Source organism: Muntiacus reevesi, chromosome 4 (assembly GCF_963930625.1).
Source record: "Muntiacus reevesi chromosome 4, mMunRee1.1, whole genome shotgun sequence".
In the NCBI taxonomy this organism is placed as follows: Eukaryota; Metazoa; Chordata; class Mammalia; order Artiodactyla; family Cervidae; genus Muntiacus; species Muntiacus reevesi.
The window spans coordinates 51,489,628-51,517,258 of record NC_089252.1 but is presented as its reverse complement, the minus strand read 5'-3'; the positions used below and the strand labels follow the sequence as shown (position 1 = coordinate 51,517,258).

Genomic DNA, 27,631 nt, shown 5'->3' with positions numbered 1-27,631 from the left:
TCCAGCTTATTGCCAACTAAATTCCCTTTTGCGAATTAACATCATCTGCTTCTAAACAACTATTGGAACTGAGAACTGAGAACTCTTGGGTCAACGTGACTTGATTCTTTATTCTGAGAAATTCTTGCCCAGATAACAGCATAAAGCAAGAAAATTAAAAGTCAACGTTCACTTCAGAAAATTCTTGCCAACTCATTTGTCCAGGAAAACAGTTTGTTCACCTGGGCAAACAGCTTTCTTTCAAACAACCGTTTGCTTCTCAACACTATCTCCAAGATCCTTCCTTGTCGCGTCTACCAACCTTCAACTATTATTTCACAGAATTTGTCCCATTTTAAAGTCATCCTACCTGAAAATCCTCCTTTAACTTTCTGAGCCTAGGTCTCTGCCTTTTGAGATAAGTATTTGATTGACTTGGTGAATTCCCACCCCCTACACATTCAAAATCCCTTCACTTATTTAATGACTTAAATTATAAATTAACTTATAAATGACCAACTAATTGGTCATTTGTACCTAATGACCAAATAAGGTAATCATTACCTGAATCCCCCAAATAAAGTCAGAAAAGACTGCATATACAAAGAAGAGGATCAATTATCTATTGATAATCAATACAAATAAGGTAATCATTACCTGAATCCCCCAAATAAAGTCAGAAAAGACTGCATATATGAAGAAGAGGATCAATTATCTATTCAGTTCTAAAAATTAAAAATTGCAGAATAAAAGAAAAAAAATTTTAAAACACACCTGTTTAGAATTACATATCACCCAATTTTGTCATACATATTACACAAATTTTATTTTATACATAAGATCTCTATTTAATTACATAAATTCACATATTTTTATGCCACATTCCTCTCTGCTTGTAAAATAGCATGAACTTTTCCCTTAAAAGTGAATTGAACTGAATGCCAGCCAATTCAGTAAAAGCTTTAGACTTGGAATTATCCTATCTTCAGGTTAATTTAGCACAGATCCTGCCATGGCTGATTCGAATATTGCAAAAGTAGCAGAAGTATCTTCTCTGATGGATCTTCAGCCATGCCTCTCAAAGCTTTAAGAAACACCTTTTTGGGGGGAGGGGGGTCACACCACAAGGCTTGAGGGTTCTTAGGGAACTAAGAACCCAAGCCTTGGCATGTTTTGTCCATCTCGTTATCAAAAATTAAAAGTTGATTCCATAAATAAGTGAGGAGAATGTAGGAAGTCTTTCATTGTCATACTTAATTAGTGGCATTTTATATTGTTAGTCTTTTAAAAGACCAACTTGATATTACTGACCAAGGAACAGTACATAAAATATAACTCAATTTACATTTTCAAACTATTATTTGTAAGTTTATGTCTATAAATACCATGGGTAGGAGTAGAAGGATGTGCAACCATTTATGTGATTTTTTTCTGGAGAAAGATTAAAATTAAGGGAGGAGTGGGGAAGGGGAAATGACATGCTTCATTTTACTCCTCTATTTTGTGAATCTTTTGCTGGAATTTAGTCACATCTAACTTGGCTAAGATACTTTAAACTTTTCACTGAGCATACTGTATGTTTTACACACAGGTACATGCACACGTAGGGACATGGAATGAATTTCCACAAGATGGGCAAGTAAGAGCAGTCAGATCACAAAACAGAATGACCCCCACAGCTCAGACTTTCTGGTTTCCTTCCAAACAGAAATGTCCTCTTCTGTCAAAAGGTAATCATTGTCCTGACATCTGACAACCAACATTATTTTTAGTTATTTTGCTATTTTATATAAAAGGAACTGTATGCTTGGTAATTTTTTAATATCTGGCTTTTTGCTCAATATTATGATTTTGAATCATCTTTATAGTAGCTTCAGATTTTTTATTCTCAATACTGTTCACTGAGTGAATATTCCAGAATGTATTTATCCAATCTACAGCTGATGGTGATTTGGGTGGTGACCTAGCTTAGGAGTAATACAAACTGTAGCGCACTGAATTTTCTTTTACACATCTCTTGGAGGAGTAACACATGCACACATTTCTGCTAGCTAAACCCAGAAGTAGGACTTCTAACTCTAGATTTTATGTTATCCTTGAAAAGATGTCACCAAACAGTTTTCAGAAGCGATTTTTATCAATTTCCACTCCTACCTGTGGTATGGAATTCAGTTTACTCCACATTCATGCCAACACTTGGTATTATTAGCCTTATATTTGATCATTCTGGTGGTTATTTAGTTACGTCTATGATTTAAGTTGCATTTAAAAAATAACAAATATAGTTGAGCACCTTCTCATAGATTTGTCATTTAAATATCCTCTTTTCTATTGAGTTATTTCTTACTTATATTTATACATATGTACATATACATATGTATGTATCTGATCTCATTCTGTGGGTTGCTTTTTAACTTCTTAAAGATATTTTTTGGAGAATATTTCTTTATATTTTAATGTAATCCAATTTGTAATTTTTTAAATTTTAGAGTTGATCCTTTAGTGTCCCAAATAAGAGATCTCCTTCAAAGGTGTCAAAGATATTCTGTGATAGTTTATCTAACTTTTCTAATTTTTTAAAAGAAAAAACAAATATAAGAGATTAGTAAAATCTTTCTTAATAATAACATCTAAAATAGAGCAGTAACCATCAACAGAATTTCACAGTGAAGGTCAGTACTTTAACTGGCATGACTTTGCTAAGAGAAAATACACCAGTCCCGTAGAGCATTACAAAGTTTAATTCCACTTCAATATTTGTAAATGAAATGCATTGCCACTTGACTGTAAAACTGATGACTATAGTGAGTAGGCATATGTAGAAAATACAGCTAAATTCATTGAAAAAATAATACTTTAGTTTATCTTCAGATCAAGATTTATCATTCCAACAGCTTGGAAGACAGACTCTTCACCATGTAGAATTCCCAAAAAGACAAGATACAGCATGCCCTTAGTGTAATTGAATAATTTGAAAATGGTCGTTGGATTCAGCCAGCATAAACTAAAAAATTCATTGTCTATCTTATTTAAGCCCTCTTTCTTTATATCTTCTTCTTAAAATTTTTTTCTTACTTGCTTGGATAGCCAAAGGAATCTAATTAAAGATAAAGCTTCCTGAAAGACATCAAATTTTTCTCTTGCTCTTCTGTGTCTTTTCTTCCTAATTCTTGATGATACTTTTGGCTAGAGTTCCACAGATTTTATAGTGCTCAAGATGATTTTCAAATCTTATATGATCCATCCTTCAAAAATATCCAAGCAATATGAGAACCAATCCTGATCTGTGGCAATTTGCCAAGCCTTCAGCCATAGGGAGTGTAATCATCTGGTTCTGTTTTTTATTTTGACTAAATAAACTGTGACGACCATAAATAGTACTTAAAAATCACAAAAATAAACCAGAAGATTTGTTTTATTCAATGTCAATTTTTAAAATAATTCCTTTTACTACTCTGAATTATTAGATGATGACTGTAAAGTGTTACACAACTAAATATGTTTAGTGTCTTAATGAAGAAGATGGGTTCTGTTATTTTCCTGAAGATGTGGAAAGAAAAGATATTGATTTGCTTGATTTCCCTTCTATACTATTTTCTTTATGCACCTGCCATTAAAAATTGTTTTACTTTTCATTATTTAAATCTGAAATTTACCACTTGAGTTTTTATCACTGAGATAGCTCCCAACTGCTCTTTTCTTTAGTTTCCTGTGTCTCCAATCCATCCTCTCTATTTTCAACTTCATCTTCTTGATTTACTCACTTTTCATGTTGTTTCCCATTCCTCATTCAAGCATCAGAGGTCTTTTAAAAATTGGCTTGACCCTACCTTTCCAACTAATACTTATAACATTCCCTACATGAATCCTGATGGCTACTTCTGGTCTTCAGCCATCACATACACACGTATCCCCGCTTTGTACCTATAATGAAACAATTGGCTCTCTTTCCGGAAGGCTCTCCTTTCCCTTTTCCTTGACTGTCTACATCTTTCAAAGCTAATATCAGGTCCTCTGCCTGCTATGATATTTCACTAATCACTTTCTCTAAGGGTAGGGGCTTCTACAGAATACATTGGTTCTGTTTTGCATTTGAAGACTACCAAACACTGCCGTCCACCATCCAGCCTTCCATCCATTCATGTATTCATCTATTTAGACAATGTGTGCTAAGAATCTACCATTACTAATCATTAATCTAGCGATAAATAAGCAAAGTCTCTGTTCTTATGAAGTTTATTTCTACTCTGGCATTAACAAGTTAACAAATACACACACACACACACACACACACACACACACACAGAGTTCAGATGAGAGTATGAACCATGGGGGAAAAAATCAGAGTAAGGGCACAAGTAAAAATGATAGTACAGGTATATGAAGTATTTTTTTTTTCCTTTCTTTTTTTTTTAATTTTTTTTTATTAGTTGGAAGCTAATTACTTCACAACATTTCAGTGGGTTTTGTCATACATTAACACGAATCAGCCATAGAGTTACACGTATTCCCCATCCCAATCCCCCCTCCCACCTCCCTCTCCCCCCGACTCCTCTGGGTCCTCCCAGTGCACCAGGCCCGAGCACTTGTCTCATGCATCCCACCTGGGCTGGTGATCTGTTTCACCATAGATAATATACATGCTGTTCTTTCGAAACATCCCACCCTCACCTTCTCCCACAGAGTTCAAAAGTCTGTTCTGTACATCTGTATTTATTTTTCTGTTTTGCATATAGGGTTATCGTTACCATCTTTCTAAATTCCATATATATGTGTTAGTATGCTGTAATGTCCTTTATCTTTCTGGCTTAATTCACTCTGTATAATGGGCTCCAGTTTCATCCATCTCATTAGAACAGATTCAAATGAATTCTTTTTAACGGCTGAGTAATATTCCATGGTGTATATGTACCACAGCTTCCTTATCCATTCATCTGCTGATGGGCATCTAGGTTGCTTCCATGTCCTGGCTATTATAAACAGCGCTGCGATGAACACTGGGGTGTACGTGTCTCTTTCAGATCTGGTTTCCTCAGTGTGTATGCCCAGAAGTGGTATTGCTGGGTCACATGGCAGTTCTATTTCCAGTTTTTTAAGAAATCTCCATACTGTTTTCCATAGTGGCTGTACTAGTTTGCATTCCCACCAACAGTGTAAGAGGGTTCCCTTTTCTCCACACCCTCTCCAGCATTTATTGCTTGTAGACTTTTGGATAGCAGCCATCCTGACTGGCGTGTAATGGTACCTCATTGTGGTTTTGATTTGCATTTCTCTGATAATGAGTGATGCTGAGCATCTTTTCATGTGTTTGTTAGCCATCTGTATGTCTTCTTTGGAGAAATGTCTGTTTAGTTCTTTGGCCCATTTTTTGATTGGGTCATTTATTTTTCTGGAATTGAGCTTCAGGAGTTGCTTGTATATTTTTGAGATTAATCCTTTGTCTGTTTCTTCATTTGCTATTATTTTCTCCCAATCTGAGGGCTGTCTTTTCACCTTACTTATAGTTTCCTTTGTAGTGCAGAAGCTTTTAAGTTTCATTAGATCCCATTTGTTTAGTTTTGCTTTATTATATATCAAGTCCAAGAAACCCAGAGAGTCCCAAACAGGATAAACCCAAGGCGAAACACCCCAAGACACATAATAATCAAATTAACAAAGATCAAACACAAAGAACAAATACTAAAAGCAGCAAGGGAGAAACAACAAATAACACACAAAGGGATTGCCATAAGGATAACAGCTGATCTATCAATAGAAACCCTCCAGGCCAGAAGGGAATGGCAGGACATACTGAAAGTAATGAAAGAGAATAACCTACAACCTAGATTACTGTACCCAGCAAGGATCTCATTCAGATATGAAGGAGAATTCAAAAGCTTTGCAGACAAGCAAAAGCTGAGAGAATTCAGCACCACCAAATCAGCTCTTCAACAAATGCTAAAGGATCATCTCTAGACATGAAATACAGAAAGGTTGTATAAACGTGAACCCAAAACAACAAAGTAAATGGCAACGGGACCACACCTATCAATAATTACCTTAAATGTAAATGGGTTGAATGCCCCAACCAAAAGACAAAGATTGGCTGAATGGATACAAAAACAAGACCCCTATATATGCTGTCTACAAGAGACCCACCTCAAAACAAGAGACACATACAGACTAAAAGTGAAGGGCTGGAAAAAAATATTTCACGCAAACGGAGACCAAAAGAAAGCAGGAGTCGCAATACTCATAGCAGATAAAATAGACTTTCAAATAAAGGATGTGAAAAGAGACAAAGAAGGACACTACATAATGATCAAAGGATCAATCCAAAAAGAAGATATAACAATTATAAATATATATGCACCCAACATAGGAGCACCGCAATATGTACGGCAAACGCTAACGAGTTTGAAAGAGGAAATTAATAGTAACACAATAATAGTGGGAGACTTTAATACCCCACTCACAATTATGGATAGATCAACTAAACAGAAAATTAACAAGGAAATACAAACCTTAAATGACACAATGGACCAGTTAGACCTAATTGATATCTATAGGACATTTCACCCCAAAACAATCAACTTCACCTTTTTCTCAAGTGCACACGGAACCTTCTCCAGAATAGATCACATCCTGGGCCATAAATCTGGTCTTGGAAAATTCAGAAAAATTGAAATCATTCCAGTCATCTTTTCTGACCACAGTGCAGTAAGATTAGATCTCAATTACAGGAAAAAAAATTGCTAAAAATTCAAACATATGGAGCCTAAATAACACGCTCCTGAATAACCAACAAATCGTAGAAGAAATCAAAAAAGAAATCAAAATATGTATAGAAATGAATGAAAATGAAAACACAACAACCCAAAACCTATGGGACACTGTAAAAGCAGTGCTAAGGGGAAAGTTCATAGCATTACAGGCTTACATCAAGAAACAAGAAAAAAGCCAAATAAATAACCTAACTCTACACCTAAAGCAATTAGAGAAGGAAGAAATGAAGAACCCCAGGGCTAGCAGAAGGAAAGAAATCTTAAAAATTAGGGCAGAAATAAATGCAAAAGAAACTAAAGAGACCATAGCAAAAATCAACAAAGCTAAAAGCTGGTTTTTTGAAAAAAATAAACAAAATTGACAAACCATTAGCAAGACTCATTAAGAAACAAAGAGAGAAGAAACAAGTTAACAAAATTAGAAATGAAAAGGGTGAGATCACAACAGACAACACTGAAATACAAAGGATCATAAGAGACTATTACCAGCAGCTTTATGCCAATAAAATGGACAACTTGGATGAAATGGACAAATTCTTAGAAAAGTGAAGTATTTTATAAAGGATGATCAGGGAAGACTTTTCCATTAAGGAAATATTTGAGCAATTAATATATTCCAGGCAAAGTAGTTTAGACCTGCAATTAAAAAAATCTATGTATCTTCACTGAGGAAGAATATCATCCTCCAATCTCCAGAAATATATTCTGATGATTAGAAATTCTACAGAAGTATTTCTTTAACATAGGTATCTATCAGATTTCTAGAGGGAAGATGTGTCCCTTTTCCTCAAAATAAAGTAACAGATCTAGTGGAATTTCATCTGAGTGGAGGTCACAGCTCTTGGGTTACCAACCACACCAGATCAGAGGGGTTGCTGGGATTGCTAAAAAGGTCATCTGAACTGCTAGGGTTGTAGGAAAATGGCAAACTCCTGGTCTTCTGAATCCCAGTGATGAGAAATCTATGTCAGTTCAGGAGCCCAAAATGCTCCAAATGCATGAAGTTTCCCAGCTTCAGATAAAGGCCAGATAACAATGAGGGAACCACCTAAATATGTTTGGTCGTTACTCTTAGAAGAGTAACGGAGCGGGGTGCTTCCCTGGTGGCTTGGTAGTAGGGAATCTGTCTGGCAGTGCAGGAGCTACGGGTTCGATCCCTGGGCTGGGAAGGTCCCACACGGCACAGAGCAACTAGGCCCATGCAGCACAGCTCCTGAGCCTGCGCTCTAGAGGCCGGGAGCCACAACCGCTGGGCCCGCGGGCAGCAACTGCAGAGGCCCACGCACCCTGGAGTCTGCGCATCGCACCCGGAGACAAGCCTGCACAACACCAAAGACCCAGCACAGCCAAACACGAATACATAACTAAAATCATTTTACAAATACAATAGGAAAAAAAAAAAAATACAATAGGGGAGGGTGATACTCCCTGAGGATCGTCTCCTGTTGTCTGAGATTTCCTTTTCATTGCAGTGAAAAGAACCAAGGTGTTCTCTGGCCAGAGGATGAAGGAATCCCTAATTTGGCAGACACAAACCCCAATAAATTAATACAGACCTGAGCTGAATGAATGAGTGACACATCCCATCATCCTCATGGTGATTCAATACTGGAGAGAAATTAATATTTTGTGCAATGATGTTCAACCCAGTTTATAATTAAGAAAATTAGCAAGGACACTGAGGTGTGGAATAATCAATGCTAGAGCTTTAACCTAATTTCTAAGTTAGGCTTATTCTAAAATCAGTTCTTTTAATTTGGCTATCGCACAAATGTGCTAATGAAAAGTGTTTATTTTTATTTTTATATTTAAAATGTCTTTTATTTTTCTAGTATAAAGTGTTCTACTATTAGAAGGTCTATATGTCAATTAAATCTAAAATAATTTAACCTTTAAAAGAAATTCTCTGTATGATCCTTGATGAAACTTGAGACTACTTTCTATTGGATCAAGATGTTGGAGAGCTAACAGTTTTTGAAATTACATCATTAGGAGTCATTGAAATGAGAGTCTGAAGCAATTTGAGAGAATTCTGAAAAATCAGGAGCATTTTCTGGTATGTCTCTGATACTTCTTCTTGGTTCTTTCATTTTAATATTGAGTCATCAGGCTTGCTCACATCCTGAATTAATTTCCTTTCATCTCTCTTCTATGTGGAAGCTATCTGTATAACTGTTAGTAGGCCATGACTCCGTCTTCATTTCTCAGATGACTAAATTGAGGGTGGATGACTTGGTTTGGGACCAAGCTATTAGCCCGGGTACACTTTGAGTTCTCAGCTGGAAAAGCACTAACGGATGTAAGGTGCTGTAATTACAATTTACAGCCCCTGATTCTGCAGTATGTTGCTTAGCTACTATCTCACCCACCTTGCACTCTGATCTCTACTTTCCCTTTGGGGCTATTTCTCGTCTTAGAAAAGCTATCACGTGGACACGCCTCACTGTGACTCTTGTCTTCTTTATCTACGAAAATGAATAATTTTGATCACAAATTTCTTTCCTAAGAAGGTGAAAAGAATTCTTGGAGAAAAGTGTCAGATCAATTTCAAATCTATTTTCAAAACTCCATGTCTACTACATCTTTAATTTGCGTGCAGTGCTACAGAACATTCCCCATAAAATGATGCATGTACAGGTTTGAGCTCATTCTGGTGAATACAGCTTTAGATTAAATGATTATAAATGCTTTTAGAATACACCCTTATTGCACGAACCATCTGTCTTCTACATAGCACTTTTCATTAACAGACTCATAACCAAAAATTCCTTCAAACTCAGCAATAAGTATAAATAACATTTGATAATATTTTTAGTTCAAAAATTTTTAATGTTTCCCTTCTAGTCTGATTGATTAGTATAAAAAATAAGAGAATTTTATGTAAGATATTTTGTGTTGAATTGGAAATAGACTAGCCCTGTCGCTATGAAGACTAAAATCTAAATGTGGAAATAAGACTTAAAGATTACATTAAAATGTATGTTGTTGTATTATTAACGACTGATAGAATAATTCAGATCCTCAGTGGTGTGAAGAAATCAAAAACAGTAACAGCCTCCCTGGCAGCTCAGACAGTAAAGAATCTGCCTGCAATGCAGGAAACCCAGGTTCAGTTCCTGGGTTGAGAAGGTCCCCTGGAGAAGGGCATGGCAACCCACTCCAGTATTCTTGCCTGGAGAATCCCATGGACAGAGGAGCCTGGTGGGCTGCAATTCATAGGGTTGCAAAGAGTTGGACACGATTGAGCCACTAACACTTTCACTTTCTACGAGGTGAGGCTAATCTGGTAAGACTTCAGAGAATAGGAAAATGTAAAATGTGATATGAATGAAATCTAAGCTGAGGAAGGCAGAAAGTGATGGCAGTGGTAGAAAGCAGAGTTTTACATAGTAGAACATTAAAGAAACAAACCAAGAATGATAGAGGCTTCCCTGGTGGTCCAGTGGTTACTACTCTGTTCTGCCAATGCAGGTGTGTAGCTGTGATCCCTTATGGGGGAACGATTCCACATGCTGCATGGCCAAAAAAAAGAAAAGAATATTAAAGAGATGAGCTATGTGAAGGCTATATGCCAGGGTAATAAGTGAGATGAAGTCAACTGGTGGAGTAGTTTACCTACCAGGCAGATTATTAAAGAATTTGGATGTAACCAATTAAGAAGGTAAAGTTCCAAGTAAACTAATAGGAAAAATGTAGGCACTACAACATTGCAAAAGTGGACATTACTTTTGCACAGGCATTTTGAGTGGCATCTGCTACTCAAAATGAGTAGTGGAAAATGTTTTCTATTTATTTCAGTGAGTTGCAGAGGTTTTTTATGATAAGATGAGCATAAAATACAGTTTTTGGCATTCAACAAGGCAGAAATAGCAATAGACACATAAATATTATCAAGTAATATAAGAAATGAAAATGAATTGAATTCTATTTTATACATTCATTAAGTTTTCTATACTACATATATATGCATTAGCTTTATAGTAATACTACTTGGAGGGGAAGTTTTCTGAGTTTATGTGCATCCAGATGTACAATGAAAAATAAACAGAAATGCAGTATATATGTATGATTAATAGTCATAAAGACAAGTTATTGGCCACTACCTGGTTCAATAATGCGGCATAGACTGTTGCTACTCACCAGCTGTCTGCCTGCTGCCCTGTATCTCTCAGCATCTCGTGTAACTAGTCTAGGATTATGTGATCGCACTGGTCAGCGGATTGTGAGAAGTCATGTATGATGTGGCCACTTCCGGTCCAGACAGTTAAGAGTCTGTGTGCTCTCCCCATTCTTCCTTTCCCGTTGCTGTGGCAACCTTGGAAGTCGCATGCTAAGATCGGGACATGAAAAGATGAAGAAAGCATGGGTCTCCAAGTCATCAGGCGGAAGGGAGCACTCCAAGAGTTTGCAAACTATGAGTCATGGCCAAATCTGGCCTGCCACCTGTTTTTGTATACCTCGGAAATGAAGAATGATTTTTATATTTTTAATAGCTAGGGGGAAAATGCAAAAGGAGGGTAATATATTGTGATATGTGCAATTATAGGAAGTTCAACTTTAGTGCCCATAAACTTTCATCCAAACAGAGATGCTTTCATTTGTTTATATATTAAGTAGGGCTGCTTTTGGGTTACAACAAGAGGTTGTGTATCCATGACAGAGACCATCTGACCCACAAATCCTAAAATGACCATTAGGCCCTTTACAGAAACCTTTTGGCGTCACTGCTCCCATATCCTAGGCACCCCCAAGATGGATCCCTAACATCAGGTTGTTAATGGCTGATCTCTGCCTTTCCCCCCACCCAACGATCGCTGATTAGTTGAAAAGTGAAAACTGACCCAAACTCAACAAATAAAATGATCTCTACCAGAATGTTGAAGTAAAATTTGGAAATCAAGAGATCAGGAAAGATATATGTCAGGTGATTCTAACTGTCTGAAGTAAGAACAAGGTAACTTGGGAGCTAGATTTGGTCATCATTCCAGATGTGCTCAGAACACATCTGAGCACACATCAGATTCCCATGAGAGCCAGTGAATCCTAAGGAGGAGAGAGGTGAGAATCACACTCCTGGTCACTCACCACCTCTTCTGTTCTCTGTTTCAGGCGGTCCATACTTCCTTTTCGCACATTCCATGAGATACTCCCTTTATCTTTACTTTGAAAGCTCTTTAATTGATTTATTTATCTGCCAGAGTTAGTGTGAATGAATTTCTTTGGCTTGAGAATGGGGGAAAAAAATCTAAACACTGAGCTTAAGAACTTTCACTAAAATTTCTAGAAAGATTTTATCAATATTTAATCAGGAAAAGCTCTAGTGAAAAGAGAGGGAATCTGTCCTAGAGATGGTAACAACTTCCTAGAGATATCTTATAGCCCTCTTGCAAAGTTTCTAATACATTTCTGTAAGGTTTAATGTAATTTTATCTCAGTTTCCTACTTCATTTTTCCTTTTATGGTTTGACTAGAGATATTTCCTATGAAGATGGTGTTTTATCCCCAAATGGGTTACTTGCTCACTGTATGACTTTGGGGAGACATCTGAGCATGTAAACTTCTAAGAGCTGGTTTCATTCTTCAAAGGAAAGCAATGCTCTGTAAGCCTAATAACAGAATTTCTTAACTTGAATCCCACAGATCAAATTCAGCAGTCCAAAAAGTTCCTGAATATTGTGAGAAAATATTATATTCTCATTTCATTTTGTAGGGGGCTCATAGCTTTCATCAGATACTTAAAGGGGTCCATACAAAAAAGGAATTGAGAAACATTAACTTAAATATCCATCAATGTCAATTAAAAAATATGTGAAGTCATTAACGTACATAGAACATAATACTATGTAGTTCATAGAACACTTCATGAATGTTTATTCATCTCTTTCTTCTTTCTTCATTATTGAATATGCTCACCTATTTAAGCTTTCTTCTCCCAATTATGCTACAATTCTCTTGAGGGCAGAGACTACCTTATCATTCCTTGTATGACTTCCATTGCAGTAAGTACAGTAGGAAGGAAAATGCTATAGAATAAATATGTGTGTCTCCCCAAAATTCATATGCTGAAATGTGATCCCTGATATGATGTTATTTGAAGATGAGGCCTTCTTCTTTAAACCTTGGGAAGGGTTTAAACCCACATGAATGGAATTCATGCCCTTATAAAAGAGGCCCCAGAGAGTTCTATCACCCTTCTGATATATAAGGATATAGGGAAAGATAGTTGTCTAGGAACCAGGCAGTGGGGCCTACCATTCCCCAAATTTGCCAGCATCTTGAACTTGAACTTCTTTTTTGTCCTATTTTAAAATAACTAGCACATTCACATGGGACAAAATTCAAAAGCTGCCCTGTCGTACCAGTGAAATCTGCTAAAGAACTGAAATGTTCCCACCAAAATAAAAAAGATAACTATGTGAGGTGATAGATGTGTTAATTAACCTGGACTTCTTTGTCTCCAGAACTGTGAGGAATTCCTGTTGTTTATCAGCTACACAATTTATGGTATTTAACAGTCTGAATGAACTAAATGGAAACAATTATTTATAAGTTGGACTCCCCAAAAAGTGATCCTGGATGTGTGTTAGTCTATACAGGATGTGTGAGTGTGTGGAGTTGTGAAGAATTATTTTCAATATCAAATGGTTCTTTTCCTTTCCATTTTCTTTCCTACAGCCTTTTGAACATGGAATGAAAGGTTCGTTTAAGATTGAAACCAAAAATCCTTCACTGGTTCCTTTCGGTCTTCAGCTGTCTTCAGAAAATCTCAAACATACTTGTATTCTGGGAGTGCTAAGGATCTCTTTACGCAAATAATCCCATAACCTACTTTTCCTCAAAACTATAAAACTTCCCTGGAAATGTGAGAAGTGCCAGCAGATAGCTCCCTTCTGATTAGTATCTATGATCCTATTCCCCTTTAAATCTCCAGGCGTCTTCCTGCTGGCTAATTTCCCTCAGAAACGCTATTGCTGCTCTGCTGCCTGGAAGCTCCCTCGCCCCTCCAGGGTCACTGACCCGCTTCCTTCCTGGCTTAGACTTTTCCAGTGACCATATCCCTATTTGGTTGCCAGGCAACCAGTCCTGGAAGGCAGGTTTACTGTATTATGTGCTTTTCCTCAGATGGATGATTTGTTTTACATGTCTTTACGCAGCCATAATTTGAATCTAATTCCTTCCAACATTCTCAACTGTGGCTCTCATCTTGGGTTTGACAAACTATTACAGTGCACAAGACCCGAGAGTTTTACTTTTTATTTATATCCGATTTCTTGGCGAGGAAGTCTTCTTTTTTGATCTCTCTCATGATTTTCTTCTCTTCTTATTAAATGTTGACATAAGCCTCACTATCCACCAGTCAAGACTCCTCAAATGCACATTCTATTACTGTGGAATGTCTTGGCTGTTTAACCATAGATTGCATAAGAAACACTAAGGCACCTAATGACTTTGAACTGTGTCCACGGTTCAAACTAAGTGTGGTCTTAATGGGAAAATGCAGAATATAGACCAAATAGAGGAGGAAAGATAGGAAAAAAAGCCTCAGGAGGACATGACAGAAATTTGGCAAAGTCATTGTCAAAACCGTGGGGAAATGATCTGACCATTGTTGAGACTGTGTAGTAGGAACATGAGGATTCATAATTGTTGACTTCTTGAAAAGTTAGAGGAATGCTCTTGCTATTATTTTATATTTTTAAAGCTGAAATAAATCTGTGGCAGGGAATTTGAGAGTGTCTGACTGAAAAAAATTCTTTTAAGAGGATGGAGCCTCACCTGTACTCAAGGACTTAATCCTTGTCATTAGGGAAGAAGCTGCAAACCCATAGTAGACTGGTCTAGTCCAGCCGAGATCCAGAAAACCTGGAATATTTTAGTTATAAAATTCAAGTTGAACACCACGTCACAGTTTCTAAATCAGGGCAGTACAAGCCTAATAGGTGGGGTACACAGCTCTCAGTCCTGCGTCAACACTGCCTCCTTACTCATGATTGCAGTGAGCAAGCCCTGCTGTGGCTAATGAAGGAAGATGCCAGCTGTCTATAAAACCACCCTTGCTGCTTGATTCTAAGGTCCTCTTTTGCACTGGGAGCCTTCTGGGGTATTCTCATGGGACACACTCTCAGGCTCTAAGTCCATTCTGAGAGTTCTGGCCACACCTCTGTTCCCCAAATTTCTGGTGACACCTCCAGATTTGTATCCAGCCATGACTTTGAAGAAGAGGTGAATGTGTTTAAAGTTTTATGGAGGCTTTACATTAGGCTAAGGCTTCTATGGTGAGCAAGGTTTAAGTGTTGAGTAAAACAGAAAGGATAGAAATACAAGCTATAGACTGGGAGAAAATCGTTACAAACCACATACCCAACAAAGGATCAGTATGTATGAAATATAAAATATTTTGAAAACTCACAGTAAAAAAGCCCAAACAATCCAATTAAAAAATGGACAAAGGTCACAAAGAGATATTTCATCAAAGAGGTTTTGTAGACAGCAAATACGCTCATGAAAAGATGCTCAAACATCATTAGCTATTAGAGGAATGCAATTAAAAATACAATGAGATATTCATATACACCTATCAGAATAGCTAAAAGTTGGCAATACTAAATGCTGAAAAGGATGTGGAGAATCTAGACCACTCATATTTTGTAGGTGGGATCCAGTCACTCTTGAAAGCAGTTTAAAAAGTTGCACAAAAGTTAAACATACCATATAAATAAGCATTTTACTCCTGAGCATGAATCCCAGAGAAATGAAAACTAATGTTCATACAAAAACCTGTATGTGTATCTCAGAGCCATTTTACTTGTAGTAGCAAAATACTAGAATCTGATCCGAAGTTCTTTAACAGGAGAATACACATATCCCTGGAAAAGCTACTTAAAAATAAAGAGAAGCAAACTATTGCTTTACTGAAAACTTCCAAGAATCTCCAGGGATTCATGTTGTGTGAAAAATACCAGTCCCAAAAGGCTATATACTGTTTGATTCTGCTTATATAACATTTGAGAAATAAAACTGGGGAAATGGAGGATAGATTAAGGATTGCCAAGGTTTGGTAACCCTGGGTGAAGGGGGTGTCAAGAAGTGGCTGCAGGCAGGTGAACATAACTATAAAAGGGCGACAGGAGGGATCCTGTGGGTTTGAACCTGTCCAGCATCTGGGTCCTAGTGGTGGACACACAAACTAAAACACGGTAAAACTGCAGAACTGAACACACACATACACACACACACACAGATATGAGCACAAGGAAAACAGAGGAACTGAATGAGATTGGTGGGTTGTATCAACATCTTGCTCATGACATCAAAGTGGTTTCACAAAATGGTGAAAACTGGGCAAAATGAATATGGCATCTCCCTGTATTACATCTTACAACTGCATGTGACTCTATAACCATCCCAATAAATATTGCAATTTTAAAATCATACTTACAGAAAATACATATTAAGGGTTGTTATTCACTTAATTCACTTAATTCACAAAAGGATTGTCAAAGGAATCCTTTACTAAACTTATGTATAATAATTTATATAATTATACATGCATATATAATTATATAAATTTATACACTCCCCATGGTAAACTCACAAAGAGAAAAATTAAGATTCTATATTTTACAGAAATATATCCATTGTTTAAAGTGAGTTGCTCATCTTTTTGTTTTGCTTTCCTTATTAGAGGGCAAGCAAGTCCCACTTCACAGTGATTGCTCTTCAAATATTTCATTTACAAAATGGATTCAGGGCAATTGCTGTAGTTATTGAAATCTCTAAGTTCTTGTCCCTGAAGAGCTAAAGAGCATTGGACGGGACTCTTGTGATTTTCCCCAGCAGCAGGTTCCCAGCCCTGCAGAAAGGGCGCCTGCCCACCTCAGGGGCCCAACACAGAGCACAATCTGGAAAACGACGATCAGGGGGAACAGACAGGAAGCAGGGAGTCCAGAGTCCCTGGAGCCCCTCCAAGTTGTCTTCGGGACTGTCAGCGGGTTCCTTTCATGGCCTCCTTTTCCCTTTCAAAGTGCCACATTCTCTGCTATTCAGGGATTGGAACTGTTGAGGAGGCAACAAAATATTTTTTCTCAGGACGACCATCTTTCACCCGGATACGCGTGCGGGTTGTGCATGCTAAGTTGCTCCAGTCCCGTCCGACTCTGTGACCCTGTGGACCACCAGGCTCCTCTGTCCGAGGGATTCCCAGACAAGAATCTGGAGGGGTGGCCATTTCCTTCTCCAGGGGATCTCCCGACCCAGAGATGGAACCCTCATCTCTTATGTCTCCTGCATTGGCAGGTGGGTTCTTCATGACTCGTGCCACCTGGGAATCTCTACCTGGATACACTTTCCCCAAATTACCACTGTGATCATTTTGCAAAAATATGTGCAATGTTTCATAACTGCTCGTCTTGTAAGTAAAACACACCTTTTTAAAAAGATGAGATCAGAAGTGCAGCTGCTAATGGCTAGGTTTGGGTATGTTTCTAGGGCACTTAGGGCCCTCCTTCCACCTGTCCAAACTAAGAGATGCAAATCTTCCCTCATACCACTGTGTTTCTGAATCCACAGACATCTGTGGCTAATCACACAGGAAAATGAACGAACTGAAGCACCAGAGAGACATCTACTGGTTGGTTTTTTTCCTTCTGAACTGGCTTTTCAAAGATTGTTTTCTGTGTCATAAGGAATTATAACTAACCAGCACTCATCAGCATTGCTTATAAGTACTGCATATATAGCTATGCAATTATATTGCCCAATAACCTAGGACGATTAATTGGAAGTCTGGAGGGACTGAAGTGCTCATGGTCCAATCTTTCCATCACAGTCTCTCTACTGGTTTTACAGGGCTTCTGACAGCCAGAATAGCAGAGAGCCAACCCTGTTAAATTCCGTGTGGGGGGAGTGGTGGGTGGGCACACACGGGCAGTTCACAAACATGACCCATGTGAACTGGAAGAACTGGACGAATCAATAGATGCCACTCTAACCTTTTCACAGGGTATTTTCTATTGCAAAGTGCATAGGCAATAAGGATGAAAACAGATGAAGGTTCGAAGGACTCGTTAGGGACATTTTCTTAGAATCACATAGGAAGCAGGCACCCTAAGATTTATTTTTTTAAGAGAAAAAGACCAGGAGCAAATCTTCCAGTGCATCAAGCTCCACCCTGGAGAAGGCTGACCACTTGGACAGAAACGGAAGGTGGCTCCGATGTCTCTGCCTCGTGATACACTGGACTTTCCAAGTGGCGCTGGTGGTGAAGAACCTGCCCGCCAAAGCAGGAGACATGAGAAACACAGGTTCAATCCCTGGGTAGGGGGAGATCCCCTGGAGAAGGGAATGGCAACCCACTCCAGTACTCTTGCCTGGAGAAGCCCATGGACAGAGGAGCCTGGTGGGCTATAGTCCCTGGGGTCGCAAAGAGTCAGACCCAACTGAAGCGACTGAGTGCAACATCATACATTAACATTTGTTAAACCTACTTTTACTTTTCCAGAATTTTCATCTGTTGTCATGTACTTGTGCACTTTATGGACATCTCTGGAGGCCTGGTTATTTTAGGTTCCCTGTAGAGAATATTTTATCCCAAATACAATTGTGGAGAACAATGAGGGCACAAGCTAAGCTGCAGAATATTTGATTGAATCTTGATTCAATTACAGGATGAATCTGAAACATGCAAGTCAATTCAGGGATCTTAAATCACGATAGACCTGGCTGTTTGACACAAAGAGTCATAATTTATCCCTGTAGCTTTCCCCCTCTCTTTCCTGTGGGGGTTAGGGTGGGAAAACAGAAATGTTTGCTAGAGCCAAAGACAAAAACATGACCTGTCTAGCAGATTTCATGTAAAATATATCTCCATTAGAACAGAACAATATTGATATCGATTTTCAAAAGAGAAGTAAAGAGGCACATAAAACAAAAGGCACATTTCCTTTGGGTGATTAAAATCCATTTTAGAATCGTCATATTCCATAAGCAGTTACCATGAAGTAGGATTCCTGTTGTTTTTGTTGATGACGAAAGCGGCGCAAAACCCCTTATTATCCCATCATTTTCCACACATACAAAACAAACACTGCCAAGAGTCTGCTGGATATTATTTTATGTTTACATGCACAAAGAAACATGCATATCTACACTTAAGCGTGTATATGAAAACACAGCCCAGCACTCCTCTGTCACGTCTGCTGCACTTTTTTCCTAAACTAATTATGTTTAGGGTCTATTTCCCTTGCAAGATAGATATATCTACCTTGTTCCTTTGACTGTGTTTCTCTATTTACCCAGATATTAGCTGTTTCCCAGTTCCTCCTGTGAGAGGACAGTGTTCTCTGATCCACAGCAGTTATCAGAGGGTTTGATTTTCCTGTTGAGTTTTTCCCTATCCCTCTGAGCTTTGTTACAGGTGTCCTTCTCTTATAATCTGTAGCGTCCTGAACATTTTCCTCAAACTCCTCCAAGCAGTCTTCTCTCCTCACAATGCCATGATTCCTTCTCCCTCTTGACCTCCAGAGTCACCAACCAGTGGTACCTAGAGAACTATGTTCCCAGCATTGCTTAGATAGGAGTCAGCGAAATAGATATGACGCTTACACTGGTGCATATATTCCTGGAATAAAAGAATATATGAAGAAACTGGGACACTGAAGCTTAGAGGGAACACATCAGTTGCCCAGAGTAGCTCAGCTAGGAAGTGACAGAGCTGTCAATGGAACCACCCTCATAAGCACCACATTCCACTGATTCAAACGCCCTGGTTTAAAATATCTATTCACCTCCTTTGGGAAGAACCCAAAGAGAAAGATGTTTCTTCTTGACTATCCATCATACCTCAAATCTGAATTTTCCTTCCAAACACCCTGAGGGCTTTGACCATATGCTCAATAAGACTCATTGAACAAGTCTCTCAAAATAGCTGGAAAAGGAGGAAACATTGGCAGGAAAAGATCTCATGTCTCCATGGCCAATGGGCAAGGAACGCAGCAGAGTCCTCAAATGTTTTAATGTTATATACATATATATTTAAACGTGTTCTTTTAAAATCATAGGTTTCTTCTCATAAGGGGATACTTACATCAGGTTCAAGTAGCTCTGCTAAAAATATGCCAATTTTCAGATATGCTAATGGCCTAAACCTAATGATAAAAATATTTCTCTTTTATTGTAGTTTCCATGTGTTTCATTACTAGTGAGGTCATCTGTCTCTGTTTATATTCACTACTTGCATTTTTTTTCTATGACACTCATATTCATGGCCTTTGCTCATCTCTCTTTTCATGTGTTTATAAGTATCTTATTAATTTGTAAGTGCTCAGTATATGTAAAGAATATTTACAAATTTTTTTCTGTATGTTAAAAACATTTTTTGCAGCTTGTTATTGACTTTGTTTTAGTGCATCTTTTCTGTGTAGAAATTTGTGGACTTTCAGGCAATGCTATTCACCAGTGTTTATTTTGACTGCTTCTGAGTTTTGATATGGGATATACAGTATCTCCGAGGGCATCGCAGGTGATGCCAATGGTAAAGAACCTGCCTACCAATGCAGGAGATATAAGGACTCAGGTCCAATCCCTGGGTCAGGAAGATCGCCTGGAGGAGGGCACAGCAGCCCACTCCCGTGTTCTTCCCTGAAGAATCCCACGGACAGCGGAGTCTACTGGGCTACAGTCCATAGGATCGCACACTCAGACATGACTGGAGCAACTTAGCATGCATGCATACAATATCTCTACATAAATATAAATTTACTTTTCTAATTTTTAATGAATAAGGTGACATAACATAGTCAGCATTTTTTTTACATCATAGTTATGAAAGTGCCCAGAAATTACCCAGCAAATTTCACCTTACTTCTTTCCTTAAGTTCATACAGAAGTGAATCCTGGAGATGAATATGAAGTCCTGTCTGAAATCTAAAGACTATGAAAAGAGCTAACCAAAGATCAGATATACAGTATAGCAACTATAGCTAATACTGAATTATACCCTGAAATTATATACTGAAATTTCCTGAGAGTAGGTGTTAAAGGTTCTCCCCACATACACACACAAAAAAATCACAACCATTAGAAATGATGGCTACATTAATTAGCTTGACTGTGATAATCACTTCACAATGTATATGTGTATTAAATCAACACATTGTAGGCCTTAAGCATTTACAACTTTTATTTGTCAATTATACCTCAATAAAGCTAAAGGAAGAAAAAAATAATTTTCTATGTCTGAAGAGAAAATTAGGAAGAGCTTAAAAAAGGGGGAGAGGGCAGTGAAATGTAGGAACAAATGGAGAGTATAAAAGATGTTATTCCCTCTCACTTTCTCAGATGGTCTTGTCTGTGAGACCAATGAAACCCCAAGGCTTCTGGGGTCTGTGCTGTGAGCCATTTTAATGGCCGATTAGCACACAATTGATTGGATTAAGCATGCAGTCCTTCAAATTAGATTTTAAGTAATCTGAGTGACCCTGTTAGACTCTGAGTGACACAGAATCCCGTGGACTGATGATGCCCAAGGTGAGAAAAGTAACACAGCCCTTCCGAATACCAAACACGCCAACAAACATGGCCGTCCCAATACCAAACACGCCAACAAACATGGCTGCCACGGCTACACTGAACAGAGAGCATCATGGAACCAGGGTTTTCTCAAAGCCCAACTTCACCCCTTGCCACCTATGTAACTTTAGACAAGTTATGGAAATCCTTTAAGTGAGTTTCCTCTTCAGAGGAAATGGACAAATGCATCTCTCTCTTTCAGTGTTGTTTTGGTTGAATTTAATGAGGCTATCTAGAGCACATTGAGATTATAACCATGGATGAATCACCTGAAATGGGTATTCGGAGTGCTGATTCTCAGATGGAACCTCAGACCTGCAGATCAGAACCCCTGGACACTGGTCTCAGGAATCTGCTTTCCAAAAATCATCCTAGGTCTAACCTGCAAGACCCCCAGGATATATAGTTTGAATAAACAAGTTTGACACCTAAGACCTCTTACCTAATGAGGTTAAGAGGCAAATTCTTGCAGTTCTTCTCTTTCTACCTTCTTTTCATGTTTTCATCATCTGAAGGCCTCATCATTCTCTTATCCACTCAACAACTGAGTTCCTATGATGTCACACGTTACTAGACTAGCCTGGCGGGCTATATAGTCCATGAGGTCACAAGAGTCAGACACAACTTAGCGACTAAACCACCACCACCACACTACTGAATAAAACACAAGCTTTGCTCTTTAAAAAAAAAAAAAAAGCTTGTAGATTAATCACAGAGATAATGATAATAAAAAGCAATATTTATTGAGAGATTATTCTGCACTAGAGGTTTAATTCTCACTTAATTTTCACAGCTGTTCTAAAGACTACATGCTATCTTTATCCCCATTTTACAACTGAATAGACAGGAAACATGTCACATCTCTATCGGGCTTCTTGCCTTTCTTTCTCGGTTTTTGCAGTTAAAATCTGAAGGAAATTAATGAGAAAGCTACTTGTGATTTAAACAAAATAATTTAACTGAGCATAAGCTATGCTCAATAATATGCAAAAAAGAATTTTTTTTTTACAAGACCAGCTTCTTAGACAGGTTCTATCAAGACCAGCTTATATCAAGACCAGCTAGATAGACAGGCCCCCTGGGAGAGAGAACACACAGCAAGTGGTAAGAGGTCTTAGGTGTCAAACTTGTTTATTCAAATGATATATCCTGGGGGTCTTGCAGGTTAGACCTAGGATGATTTCTGGAAAGTGGATTTCTGAGACCAGTGTCCAGGGATTCTGATTCTGCAGGTCTGAGGTTCCATCCATGAATCAGCATTCCTAATACCCTTTCAGGTGATCCATCCATGGGCCACAAAATAAGAAATTCAAAGACAATGACGATTTCAGAGTGGGATATGACACAAGAGAGCTGTATCCTAGAAGATCAACCCAAAAATGTGTTGCAAAAGGGAAGGGATCTAGAGGTAGAAGAGGCCAATTAAATACAGTGAGAAGAATTTAGACAGAAAGTAAAGGACTGGCTGGAAAAGGCAGGCAGCAGAAGCTTGTCTTAAAATTTCATCATAGTCAGTCTAACATGATCTTGATCATATTACCTGTCACCATTCTGTTACTACTATATTGCCAAGTCTATGATAAACCCTTTAGTGTTATGGGAAGACTAGTTTCAGAGTTTCTCTCTTAAAATTTTAGGTGTAATAGGATTGCTGGGTCATATGGTGATTTTATTCTTAGTTTTTTAAGGAATCTCCATACTGGCTGTATCAATTCACATTCCCACCAACAGTGCAAGAGGGTTCCCTTTCCTCCACACCCTTTCGAGCATTTATTGCTTGTAGACTCTCTGATGATGGCCATTCTGACCTGCGTGCGGTGATACCTCATTGTCATTTTGATTTGCATTTCTCTATAATGAGTGATACTGAGCATCTTTCCATATGTTTACGTCTAGAGGGGAGGGATAGGAAGGGAGCTGGGAGGGAGGTTCTTCACACCTGCGGCTGATTCATGCTGATGCTTGGCAGAAACCAGCACAATAAATTATAAAGCAATCATCCTTCAATTAGAAATAAATTTTTACAATTTATGTGCAAAAATATCTTTTGACATAATGTTGTTCCAAGTCATCACTTTTATTCAGCATATTTGTTTAGAGGGGAAAAGTAAAACACAATTTTTACTCCTCTAAACCTTTGGTCTTTTGCTTCTTTTCCATACTTAAAGTGACTTTATTCTGAACTAATTTTAGACGTATAGGAAACTTGCAAAAACTGTACAGAGGGTTTCCAAATATACCTTATTCAGTTTGAAACAGAAAAAAAGGACATTAGCAGAGAAACTGGAGAAGTTCAAATAAGGTCTTTAGTTAAGAATACCAAACTAATGTTAAATCCTGGTTTGACACTCATATACTTTCAGTCTATTAATTAATGAAAACAGAGGCTACTGCAAAGCTTTAGAGGTAACTTTTGAAGCTTGCTTCTTCCTTAACAGAAATAAGTAATTATTTCTATGCATTAGTTTTATATATTAAGTGTATATATATTTTTCTTTATCCCAGGTGTTGATGAAAAATTATGAGAATTTTGACTCCTTAAATTTCTTAGATGTAAGATTATTAAAATAATCTCTGTGATTACTGTCATTTTTAAATTGGGAAAATGGAGGCACAGAGAAGTTAAGTAACTGGCCTAAGATTACATACTGTAATTAGAGCAGAGATTCATTCACATCTAGGCTTGATTGTAGCTCCAGAGCTCACAGTCTATACTACAGCAGCATCATATTATACTATCTCTCACATCCATAAAATCCTAAAATGCAGTAATGGAAATTTCTTGGGGAAAAAAAAAGTGTTAGTCACTCAGTCGTGTCCAACTGTTTGTGACCCCGTGGACTGTAACCCACTAGGCTCCTCTGTCCATGGGATTCTCCAGGCAAGAATACTAGAGTGGGTTGCCACTCCTTTCTCCAGGGCATCTTCCCGACTAGAGATCGAACCCAAGTCTCCCGCACTGCAAGCAGATTCTTTACTGTTTCAGCCCCCAGGGAAGCCCAGAGGAAATTCTTGCATTCTCCTAAATCCACAGTCTAATATCACAGGGAGGAAAAAGGATATCTTAGTCTTTCACTTGTATAATGTTAGTCTCACACTCTTCAATAGACTGAAAACAGTAATAATCATTCTGTAAGTGAAGGAAAATTATAATATTTATCCTGAGATATATAGAAGAACGATAGTGATGTCAGGTCAGAAAATTTCTCATGAAAGTTCTTTGTATGGCACTAGAAAGTCATAATTAGTTACACTTATATTTTTAAACATAATTCATTAGAGATAGTCCCAAATAAGCTCTCTGATGTTGGCAAACATCAGTAGCTATAGGGGTCACCGTGTGAACATTAGAAGTGAGGAGTCAGTTACCATTTGCAGCTGCAGGCAATAGAACTAGCTGATAATAGGATTTACTGGAAGCATTTTAAAGTTCACAGAATTGATGAGAGGTTGCTCAACCAGGCTGGCAAAATAGAAGAGGGCCAGGGAGCAGAAAGGGCTTTCCAGGTGGCACCAGTGGTAAAGAACCCGCCTGCAATGCAGGTAGACTTAAGAGATGCCGGTTCGATCACCATGTCGGGAAGATCCCCTGGAGGAGGGCATGGCAACCCGCTCCAGGATTCTTGCCTGGAGAATTCCACGGATAGAATTCCACTAGAGCCTGGTGGGCTGTAGTCCATAGGTTAGCAAAGAGTTAGACAGGGACTGAAGCGACTTACCACACATGCACACAAGGAGCAGAAAGGACATCAACTTTTAGCAGGACTGCTCTGCACAGGCTGTCTTCTCTGACTACTATCTCCAGGTATCACCATCACTGGGAGTGGTACTCATCTCTTCTTCCTTTTATCATTTTCCATGATTCAGAGTCCTGGGTGAGAGTATCTAATTGACCAAGTCTTCATCATTTGCCAATTTCTGTTTGAGTGATGAAGCCTAGACTTATGCAAAGGGGGTCTCTGGGATTAAGAAAGGAGTTTAGTTTCCTGGAAACCCAAACGATGACAGTGTCAATTATATGTGTAATATTCAAATTTTATGCAAATCCTAATTCACAAATGGAATTTTCCATTAAATTTTTAGAGATTAAAAGAATACAAGGTCAAAACATTTGCCTTTTATGAAAAATCCTTTCACAGAAACAGAATTGTAGAATATAAAAGGTAATCTAGAACCTTCTGATTCAATCACACACATAAAACAAGAAATTTACTTATAGCTGAGTGAAATGAAATAAATAAGTGAAACTGAAACTCATTCATAACTGCTGAAATTAGCAACAGAGCACAATTAAGAGTGTGAGTTCTAGGTGTAAGCAGACCTGGGGCCTGATCCTTTCAACACAATTCTAGCTGTATGATTTCTAACAGGTAACTTAACCATGCTGTACCCTTTTCCTCTAGTCTGTAATATGGAAGAACTAGTACTATCAATTCACTTATCTGTGGAGAGGATCAATTGATGCAATTCATGAAAATCAATAACCATCCAATGGCAGTTTCTTTGCAGGTTATGATGCCAGTATTCTCACTGTGATTGCATCACCATTACCACTATCAACATCCAACTATTGTTTCAGTTCAGTTCAGTTCATTCACTCAGTCATGTCTGACTCTTTGAGATCCCATGGACTGCAGCACGCCAGGCTCCCCTGTCCATCACCAGCTCCCAGAGCTTACTCAAACTCATGTGCATTGAGTTGGTGATGCCATCCAACCATCTCAGCCTCTGTCATCCCCTTCTCCTCCTGCCTTCAATCTTTCCCAGGATCAGGGTCTTTTCTACTGAGTCAGTTCTTCACATCAGGTGGCCAAAGTATTGGAGTTTCAGCTTCAGCATTAGTCCTTCCAGTGAATATTCAGGACTGATTTCCTTTAGGATGGACTGGTTGGATCTCCTTGCTGTCCAAGGGACTCTCAAGCGTCTTTTCCAGCACCACAGTTCAAAAGCATCAAGTCAACTACTTTAACGAAGACCCATATTTTACAATGCAATGCAGTTCATTTTGTTGCCACATAGCTCTCATTATTAGCAAGCTGTGATGTTGAAAAAACAAAAAACTTCAGATTTGCAATACCAGGGGCTCAAGAGTCTGCATCTTTCTATATTTTTAACTATGCTCATGCATCAGTGTCCTCAACCAACGTGTGTCTTCTACCCACTTAACACTACACAGCATCATCTATTCAGTGGATGATGCTGACCAACTGGTATACAGTTCTATGCCATGCTATCAAAAGTGATTATTTTAAAAGACGTTCTATTTCATAATGGCAGAATATACACTGGCATTTTGTTTATGAAACTAATGAAGAGCAAAATTTTAGAGAATTACCATCATGAATGTTATGCTAAAATATTCTAAGTTATTTCCCTAAAATATTTATTTTTCAGTAAATCATATGCTCTCCAAAGTAAGTAATTTTATAAGAAATTACATTCTTGTTATTAACACTTGTATACTTAGCAGCACTATTAACTCACTTCTTCTGAATAGTATAATTTTAAAATTTTGATTAATGCAAAATGTGTGTGGCAGAGTTTTAAATTAGGTGTGAAAATTTTAATGTTTTTTTAATAAGAGAGTGATTGTAAGCTATTTGGGCAATCTGAAGTATGTTCCTTAGCTAAGCAAAAAATTAGTTATTTAATGCAATAGTAAACGATTTAAATTTTTGATGGCTTTATTATGTCCTAATTTATAAAATTTGAAATTAAAATTATATACTTCCAGTGGTATTATTAAAAATAAATAAATAAAATGCAACAAGCCTTTTTGTTAAACAAGATTTTTAGAGCTTTTCTTCACAAATTATCCACTAGATGGCACTAAACAACTGCCAAAATTTTTCTAACAAGGCCATATCAGGTCAAGAAAAGAAGCCAAGAATCCTAATGACTGAAGGAACACTTGTGTCAGACAGACAGACCAAATCTCAAAGAATCTAAATTGTATGTAAGGTGATGCTGAAGAATAACTGGGAGCTATATACATAAGAAATGCTACTTTTTGCGGTCATTTGACATACACAGAGCAAGCAGTTAAGTATTAACAATTCAACATAAATTGGTAAAATGTAAACTTATGATTAAATTGCATTAATTTGAATTCCACTAAATATCTAACCAAGACTTGGGTTTTCTCAATGTTTATGAGGAAATAGTGTTCACAAAACAATCATGGAAAGGAATTCCAGGGGAATAATTTATACATAATTTGAGCTGATAATTATAATTACTCTCAATCAAGGGTTTGGTGGGTTAAGGTGCATATAAAAATGTTTTCACTTCTGTAGGACATCCTGTCATTTAGACCGATC

The 27,631-nt window shown here is 37.9% G+C and overlaps 1 protein-coding gene across 1 annotated transcript in view; it reads right to left on the bottom strand.

The window, feature by feature from the left end:
* Positions 1-1,440: 1,440 nt before the first annotated feature.
* Positions 1,441-27,631, bottom strand: part of C4H18orf54 (chromosome 4 C18orf54 homolog) — a 308,334-nt gene continuing 282,143 nt past the window's right edge. Inside the window, exon 10 of the transcript XR_010662920.1 lies at positions 1,441-1,460. The gene's annotated coding sequence lies outside the window, so the exon portion shown is untranslated. The remainder of the gene's footprint in view (positions 1,461-27,631) is intronic.